Source organism: Amblyomma mixtum, chromosome 8 (assembly GCF_055824585.1).
Source record: "Amblyomma mixtum isolate Tamu chromosome 8, ASM5582458v1, whole genome shotgun sequence".
Taxonomy (NCBI): Eukaryota; Metazoa; Arthropoda; class Arachnida; order Ixodida; family Ixodidae; genus Amblyomma; species Amblyomma mixtum.
In genome coordinates this window covers 127,294,631-127,303,831 of record NC_143019.1, presented here as the reverse complement: position 1 = coordinate 127,303,831, position 9,201 = coordinate 127,294,631, and the positions used below count along the sequence as shown (strand labels likewise).

Genomic DNA, 9,201 nt, shown 5'->3' with positions numbered 1-9,201 from the left:
TTAAGCGCTTTCACTATTGAAGAGCAGGCTCTTCACGTGCATAACATCATTTCACCATCGCGCACGTGCACTTGCATAATTTCATAAGATTACATCATCGCATCATCGTGCACGTGCGTAATTTCCAGCTGTGCATTTTATGAAAGATGAAATATCCACAATGCCGGGTACTTATTGGTATTAAGTCGAAAGCCTTTAATGCCTCATACTGTCGTGACCAAAGAATGTTAGCAACTATGTCCGCGTTTCGGTGTCACTACTTAAAAGAAAAACTGTGTCGAGGCTGGGAATCGAATCAGGACCTTCGGCATTTTAAGTGGAGACGCTACCACTCCGCCACGAAGGCTCAGGGTTTGAGCATGAATAAAGGCGCATCTAGCGAAAGCATGGGTTTTATAAATAAAATAAAAGGAATTAAAAAAAATAAGAAAACAACAACAAAAAAAAATAAAATATAAAGTAAAAAACAGTGCGCCAGGAAACGCTTTCGTCTTGCAGCACTTTAGAGAGCCAAAGTGCCCCTGAAGCCGCCACGGTGGCTCAGTGGTTATGGTGCTTGGCTGCTGACCCGAAAAGACGCGGGCTCGATCCCGGCCGCGGCGGTTGAATTTCGATGGAGGCGAAATTCTAGAGGCCCGCGTACTGTGCGGTGTCAGTGCACGTTAAGGAACCCCAGGTGGTAGAAATTTCCGGAGCCCTTCTCTACGGCGTCTCCATAGCCTGAGTCGCTTTGGGACGTTAAACCCCATAAACCAACCAACCAACCAAAGTGTCCCCTGAATTTTTATATTCCAGGTGTGTTACACAAACACAAGCCAATCTTTAAACAGATAAAGTTTAATCACACAACAACACTTGCTCACATTAGTATTCACGATAACTGTACTATTTAGGGCTCTTTGAGACCATTTAAGTTCAAAGGGCTGTATGAAAAGACTGCAAAGCGCCCTTTTTCGGGGCTAGTTATTTTCAGCATACAGCAATGATCTTTTCTTCATGGTCACCTGCCATCACAAATAATTTGCAGCTGTAGGCAGCGTTACCAAGGTTACACAGATGATCGAGTAGTAGCTTTCTCGTTGGTGACGCCGCATCACTCCTCCCTTAACGCGATTACGTGTGCATATAGCTGGTTACTCTGCCGCTTAGAGCTTCTAGTGAACTACTGCGAGGCGACTGCACCGACTATTCAACCTCGGAGGACGGTCTTTTCATTCGCTTTTGATTCCTTCGCGAGTATACGCCTGAAACAGTAGCGAGTAGCGCGAGCCGTTCGATCGGGTGTTGCATAATCTACTGCAGCAAACATGAGTCATGAGCCACCTGGATGAGGTCTTGTACTTAAAAGGTCCACAAATATCTCTTCCACTATATAGTGCCTATATTTAGGCATATAAGCATTTGCTATTACCTCAGATGCACTATACATGCTCAGACCACAGACTTCCATCTACATGTATGTTGTACCTTCACATGAGAAGATACGTATACTCTACATTATAATGAGCAGAATGTTACTCTCAGGGCACTTTTAAGAGAACGTATATTGTGCACCAATCAGTATTCAGGGCTCTTCTATAGAGAGCAATGTGCTGTCACCTTAACTAAAAGCAATAAAATCCTAATGTTATTCCAACCTGAAGACTAATTTTGATACCTCTATACATGCTTGGTTATGTAAAAGAATGATGTGTTCAGTAGTACACTAAGTTTTACACTGCCAGGTGACTTTCTACATAACAGCGCAGTATTTTTAAAGTCGCCACGTAAGACCTTGTATGACATCAATACCTCAGCACTATAGCTGATACAATAGTAATACAATCTGTTCAGCTGAGGTGAGAAAAGTTTGAGCTGTGGTTATGGTTGGTGATGTAATCGTTGAGAAATTAACTATACCAATATTTTCTGTTACTGGAGTTTAATGAAGTTTCACACATTTAACTTCCTAATGAGTCATATCAGTCAAGAACAAACTGACATTTTAACGACTAAACTCGGTAGGATTTGAGTAATAAAAGACTTGTTATAGGTTCTATGAATCGACCGTAAACATTTGCTGCCAAGTGAATGTGGATTCTTGTAAGGAATGAACTACCCTGCGCCCGATTACAATCTCCGTTTTGCACGGCCTGGCTCTATTCAAAGATGAAGCACATTCAGGACACCGCATACTAAGATAACCTTGAACATGAGAGAGACAAGTGCAGCCATCTACAATTATTCCAGTGAGGTCGGCGCTCTAATAGGATGAATAAATGCACATGGTAGAACCTATATACAAAGAATAAAATAAACAGTACAAAGGTTTGCACAAACAGTACAAAGCAGCGCAAATTGCGCTGCCGCTAACCATGTCCGCAAACTGCAGTCACGAAAGGAGCTCGTAGGAGCACCTAAAACGAACATCACATTCACGATGCCGCTGTTTTTGCTATTCTTTCCAGTATTCAAGGCCTTCATAGTTGGGACGCGCTCGGAGGGTATCTTGGAACCGTTCCAAAACGCATCATGTTTTTTTCTCTCTCTCATTAGAGAACTGTGGGCGATATTGAAGGGCGTTGGGCGAAAGAGGTTTGTTTTAGCCAGCTACATTATCCTATACCTTCCGCGACGTTCGCTAACCTCGAAGAGTGCTTCCCGCAGAGCGCGCTTGCGACACGTCGCTGAGCCAGCTATGTCTCCACTAGAGGTCGCCGCATAGGCGCGCCTTTACGGTCTGGGTTTCGCAATCATATCGCGGCCCTTTCTCACAAGACGCCGCCGCTACACTCGGCGCCCAGTTCACGGCCGAATTTCTAGATAGGCGGCCCTTTAGGGGACTCCGGCGACGCTCCTGGCCGACGCGCACGAAAGGATCGGCCTACTCAGCTGGTGCTTCGTTGCATACTTGGACTGAGCACCAGTGTCGTGAACCCGAGCCACCAACCACCCTCTTTCTTTCGGATTTCGTCTTAAAATTTTACAAGGTAAGATCCTTTAGCACTATCTTTATGAAAAATCATTGCCTTACGTTCAAGTTCGATGCTCGGTTTCTTAGGTTTCTAATGTGTTGCTGCATTGGTGCAATTACGCGTGCCCTTGGGCTAGCCTTCGTTGGTATTACAGCCGTCGGCACTACTATCGTTTTCGAAGAAAATGGTGCTTGAAAAGTGAAAATTAATTTTTACTGGAGGTTCAAGGTAAGGGCGCAGTAACTGTCTCACTTCTCGGCGGACACTTCGGCCGCGCCGTGAGGTTGCAGAGAGGTGATTGTGGCAGTCAAACGACAGCATGATAGCGCAACTGTTTCTTTATAGACCCGCTTCGGTAAATCCACTGCATGTCCTTTACTTGACACAAGACAAAATCATCCCTCTTTTCGCGTGAATATTCTGTTTACATGTACAGCAACCGAAGGTTTACGTTTGCAGGGCGATAGCACTGGAAGAATCGCCTACTTTTCGGGTAATTTTGTTGGAAAACGCTACAGAACCATGCGGTTCTTGCGACGAGCTCAGCGTTTATTGCTCCTTGCGATGTGGCCGATACCTTATTTCCACTAACTTTAACCAAATATATATCCGCTGACCACTTTCACTAAACAAAGTGGTTTACTCTGCTTTCTACAAGCGACGCCGATGAGTGCTCTATTCCTCGCCTTCAAGAAGGCTGCGAAGCCGGTCTCTTGACCTCGCACAAAATGGACGATTTTCGCTCGTAGTATGCGTGTACTGCAATGCAAAGTAGCTCACTTCCATTTAGCTTTTCACACAACTGCACCAGAGCGACGTTTCCAGTTGGGAAAACTTGAGATTCTACTTTCCACGACCGCCGCAGGGAGCAAAGCCAAAGGTTCATTAAACTATGCCTCCTCCAATGGAAATATGAGGCTTTGGCCAGTGTTGACTTCTGGCGAGCCTTAAAAGGTGAAAGGGAAACATACTTGCTTGTTTTGTTCGTGTTCCTCATAAGCAATATGCATAGAAACACAGTTGTATTAAGGCCCACGAATCATTTCAGCTCGAAGTTTTCGCTCTGCATCCGACTTGGCGAAAATTTACACTACAGTCCTCTACCCTTCATATTTTTGTCTGCGTCACTGACCTTAACTTCCCTCACAGCGCGACGACTCGTCTAGTGCTATGAGCGCTGCATGCGTGACAAAGACTACAGACAAGCACCCCGATCGACGGCGAATGAATCGCGTCGGGGCATCGGTGTCATGTCTAGCTAGTGTGGTTAGCACGACACGGCACAGAAGAGGAGAGGACGAACACTGCCGCCAGCTTTAAACATCTGCTCGTCCAGTGCGTGTCGTTTCTTCCTGCGCCCGTTTTCGCATAGAATGTCTCTTCAATAAGGCAAACTCTTAAGCTGCTTTATTCTTTTTTTTTCGGCGTGTTCTCTCTCGTAAAAACTGCGCCTTCATCTGCACTTGACCGCGGGTTTCCTACCTGCCCGTAATGAGGTAGCCCGTCAAGCGCGGTCCGCTCTTGACGTCATCTGCTGGTTGATTGTAAAACATTCTATTCGCCGGAAAGAGCTTGGTGCTAAGAGGTGGCGTTAAGTAGTCCATAGTACATAGCCCTCGACGACTTTGTCAGCCTTACTCACTGCCAGAACTGAGAAGGAGCAGTAACTAGATCAACAGGAGGTAGCTCTATTTTGCAGTCCCATAGGATATGATCGCAGTTGGCTCGTTGGCAGCGGTGTTTATAGTTCGGGTTGTATAGATCAGGATAAATGTGCGCCAGGAGTGATGGGCTGTGTATCGATCTCGTCTGTAGACTACACCACGTAACCTCTCGTTCTTCAGTCAGGCTTTTGTCCAGAGGGGGAAAGGTTCTCCCTAGTTTAAAATGATTGGTTGGGTTATGATATGTGTTCATGGAGCCGTTTGTGAAGCTCAGGGAGCGGGACTCATTCACTGCCCAGTCGAAGAAACCTCGCTGCCTCGTTTTCCGGATTTCGCGAATGGGCTGGGACCTATATCAGTTCGGAATAATTTGGTGAGAATTTGGTGGCGTTGCAGATTCCAACGGAGGTGCTTCTAATTCGCCCTTTTGCGAAATTATTGATAGCCATATTGTAACAGCTGATAATGATGCTCATTTGTGTATGCGGAGGGCGAAGGCTTTTGCTGCGTCTTCTGCTGTTTCAGAGGATTTCGTTTTGATTTTTGCGGTGTTGATGCGGTCACCGTTCTCGTTCACAGCCAGAATTGCAAAGGAATTCATGCGTTTGTATTCTGCCTCATCTACATAAAATGTTCCGGCGCACAGTCCATTCTTATTATGTAAGGGTTTGGCTTGTGCTTCACTTCTACCCTTATCGTGTGTGGGGTGAAAGTTGTTGGCAAGTCGTTTGATTATAGGGCTGCCCTATATTCGCGAGGCAAGTTTCTTTAGCGTCTTGATTAGTAGGTTGAACGTTAATTTCAAGCGTAGTTAGAATACTCCTGCCAGTTCTGGGATTGGCTAATTTCGCCGTTTGCGCCATTAAATGGGCTTCTTGCAGTTCATTGTAGGTGTTTGGTATTCCTAACCTCATAATCCTTTCGGTTGAGGCATTTAGTGGGAGTCCTAAGGCGGCTTTCTAGGCCTGCCGTATTATGCTATCTAATGTGTCCATTTCTGCTTTCACAAATTGGAGATAAGAGCTGGAATAGAGTATTCTGCTTAGCGCAAAGGCCTCCACTAGTCGGCATAAATCTCTTTCCCTCACCCCTTGTCTTCGATTAGCTAATCGGCGGATTAATCGCGCCGTCACTTCTACCGTGCATTTTAGCTTAGTGAGCGTGTTATTATTCTTTACAGTTGTTTGTATATACAACCACAGTATTCTCATGGTTTGTAACTCTTTGACGGATCGTAGATTGAAATAGACGTTTATTTGCGGGGGAATGTTGTAGTTCTCCTACCTCTATGTTTATCTCTTATCATGAAGGGTTCGGATTTGTGCTCTGAACAAGTGAGGCCGGATTCCCATGAGGATGCCTCAGTGATGTCCACTGCTTCTTTGAGTCTGTCTTCTATGTAGCTTTCGCATCCTTCGGTTACCCAAAGCGTGATGTGATCTTTGTAGAACGTGTGATGTAGGTCTGGTATTTGTGCTTGTTCGGGGCAATTTAATGAGGGAGACGCTAAAAAGGAAGGAGAACCGGACGGAGCCCTGTGGTTTTCCTGTGGTTTCTGGTGCTATTGACCGTTATCACTGTGGTTCTGTTAGTGAGGCAGGATCAGCTGCAGTTGTTCGTCCTTTCTGTAGGCTTGATTTCTGACATGTTTGTCAAAATAGCTTTGTGGGTGACGTGGTTGAAAGCTTCAGTAAGGTCTAAACCCAATATTGCTTTCGGTCCTGTTCCCTCCCCAGCTTCCATTATAGCCTTTTTAAGCTGCAAGAGTATGTTCTGTGCAGATAGGTGGGCCCTGAATCCTAACATTGTTTCAGGCAGGAGGTTCATGTCCTCCGCATATTTTTTGATTCTGTTGAGGATGGCATACTCCATTAGTTTGCCTAGTCATGATGCTAGAGAAATGGGGTGTGGAATCTCAGTGCTCAGTTTCTTACCCGCTTTTGGAAGAAAGGTGATTTTCGCATGTTGCCAACCTTGTCATATGTGGCCTGTCTGCCAGTATTTGTTCATAAGGTTCGCAACAGCCGCTATCGACGTTTTGTCTAAGTTCCTGAGAGCCTTATTTGTTACTTTTTCTGGTCCTGCCGCAGATGTCAGCGCTTTTCCGATTGCGTAACAGACTACTGCGTCGGTAATGTCTACGTCTGAATTTAGATTAGGAGTCCCCCGCTAGTCTGGTTGTATGGTACACTCACCCGTGTTTATATAGCGCTCTGCTAGCACTTAGATTAGGTCATAGGTTGTACCCTCATATTTATGTATGAGTCTCTAGAGCTAACATTGTTGCACGGGACGTGTTTGCTCTGGGTCAAGGAGGTGTCTTACAAGACGCCATGTCTTCTTATTTAAGAGTTGTCTGCTCATGCTTTCACATATTTGGTTCCATTGTTCAGTTTGGTGTGAAAGTATGTATTCCTCGATTCGCCTCTCGATTTCAGTGGTATTTTTGTGGGGTCACTTGTTGTGTGTTTGCTTCCTACAGAGTTATTGAAGGCCTTCATGCGCATCCCATAGGTGTACGTCTTTTGTGTCTGCAACCGGCTCCTCCTTGTCAACTGGCAGTACAAGGCCAGTAAAGCCGATATCCTCATTCAGGGAGCTAAACCAGTCGCTAAGGTGAGTGATCACCTTTGGAGCTGTTTTGTTGCACAGTCCCTGTACTTGTCCCAATCCGTGGTACGTATTTCTTTAGCTTTGGTTTTGAGTTTTGTCGTGGGGAAGGTAATGCTAAGGATGAAGCGGTCGCCACCAGGAGTTTACCCGGTGTTGACCCAGCTTGCGTCCTTGGCATTTTTTGAGAGGGATAGGTCTGTAGATGTGTCTCACATACACCGTTACCCATGCGTGTGTGGTCTCTTGGGTTGTTTAGCGTTGTTAGCCCTAGTGAGTGTATGGTGTACCAGAATAGGTTCCCTTTCGCGGTTACTTCGGTACATCCCTATGCTGGGTGTTGAGAGTTGAAGGCTCCCACAATTATTAGTTGAGCTCTAGCAACCACCTTCATTGTGTTTATCAAAAATTAAGTGTGAGTGTCCGTTGCTTTTGTTTCTGGGCGGGTTGTATACATTAAGGATACAGAGATTTGTGTCCTCTTTTTGCCATGATACTATCGCAAGTAGAGTGTGACCTTCTTGCGATTCTTTTATAAAATGTTGAATCCATGCACGAGCGTGGCTGTGAAGGAGCCCGCTGCGTTACTAGTATCGTAATGTGGGGGCAGATAGCCTGGCAGTGTTGCCGTGCCGCTAGCTTCTCGCCAGGCAATCACGTCTGGGCTAGACTGCTAGGCAGCAGTTTTCTTGTGGCTTTTGAGTGGTGGCGCCGCATCCCGGCTCAAAAGCTAGATTTCATGAAACCGCTAGACGCAAGCTCAAACGCCCCCACAATTCCCTCGCTCAAAAGGGTTGAGAATTGGGCGAGTTGGTACGAATTCATACCGAATTCATACAAATTCATAGTTGGTACGAATTCTGTCTCTGTCCCTGTCCTTGTGGTGCCACAGCAGTATGAATTCTCTCGCTCTTCGCGCTCCTTCAAATAATGCGGTGCTTTTGAAGTTGTCTTCGATTTCACTTTTGTTTCTGCCGATTAAGAGGCAGTTTATTTGTCCTGGCAAATTCAGAAGCCTTCAAAATTAAGCGAACATTAGTGCGTTGTAGTATTTCAGAGCGCATTTCTTAAGAGCCCGTTCCCGCCTTCTGCGTCCTTGACGTCAGCGCAACATGCCGTGGCGAGTGTAGGCGTGCAGCGGGTAGCGTGTTGAGTGGTAGTGCCAGAAAGAAATCTGCCAGCTGCGGGAAGATCCCAGAGGATGGCGAGCAGCGTAACACGTCACGTGCCAGCGGGAAGACATGCGCTCAAATTTAACTTCACCGGCTATCGTCAGTGTCGGTGCATTTTTTTTATATGGACATTTTTTTTTCAGATTTGCGATTTTTTTATTTCCTAAATCAAGACACCGTAAGTTATCAAACTTACCCAGAAATTCTGCAATAGCGCATTCTCAAAACGGGAAGTTGTTTATGAACGCAATATTTTTTTTATACAGCAAGATTGCACTATAACAATCCATATACACCGCCTCCGTCAGGTTTGCTTTTTGTTGCGAACAACTTTTTTGGTAGTGTCAAAGATGCTGGCCATTGGTTTACTTAGACAGTCTTCACTACATGATGCGAGCGGCAAAAAAACTTTAAAAGTAAGCCTTTGCTATGCATCGGAAGTATGAACCATTCCATTCAATATTTCTGTAACAGTGCCTTGCACTATTCCACAGTAACCTCACAATTTAAAGATATTCCTTAGAATCCTGGACTCACTTAAAGTTCTTAACTTTCGCATGATGTTTTTTTTAATGCCTCAGCAATACTGGACTAAAATTATATGATGGGACCGGTCTCCTCATAACCAAACACAATTCGAGGATTTTCCTTACATCTGTCGGATACACGCACCTCACGGAATGGTGTGTAAAGAGCAGGAGATTTCGCGAAAGGGTCGTGCACGAGCTCCTCCCTGTGTTGCACCAAGTGGTGTGGCTTTAACTGTACTTTTAATTTCGAGAGCGCTGATGGCATGCGGAC

The 9,201-nt window shown here is 45.5% G+C and overlaps 1 protein-coding gene across 1 annotated transcript in view; it reads left to right on the top strand.

The window, feature by feature from the left end:
* The first annotated feature begins 2,767 nt into the window (after positions 1-2,767).
* Positions 2,768-9,201, top strand: part of LOC149334264 (cytochrome P450 4c3-like) — a 61,520-nt gene continuing 55,086 nt past the window's right edge. Inside the window, exons 1-2 of the mRNA XM_089555098.1 lie at positions 2,768-2,969; positions 7,133-7,234. The gene's annotated coding sequence lies outside the window, so the exon portion shown is untranslated. The remainder of the gene's footprint in view (positions 2,970-7,132; positions 7,235-9,201) is intronic.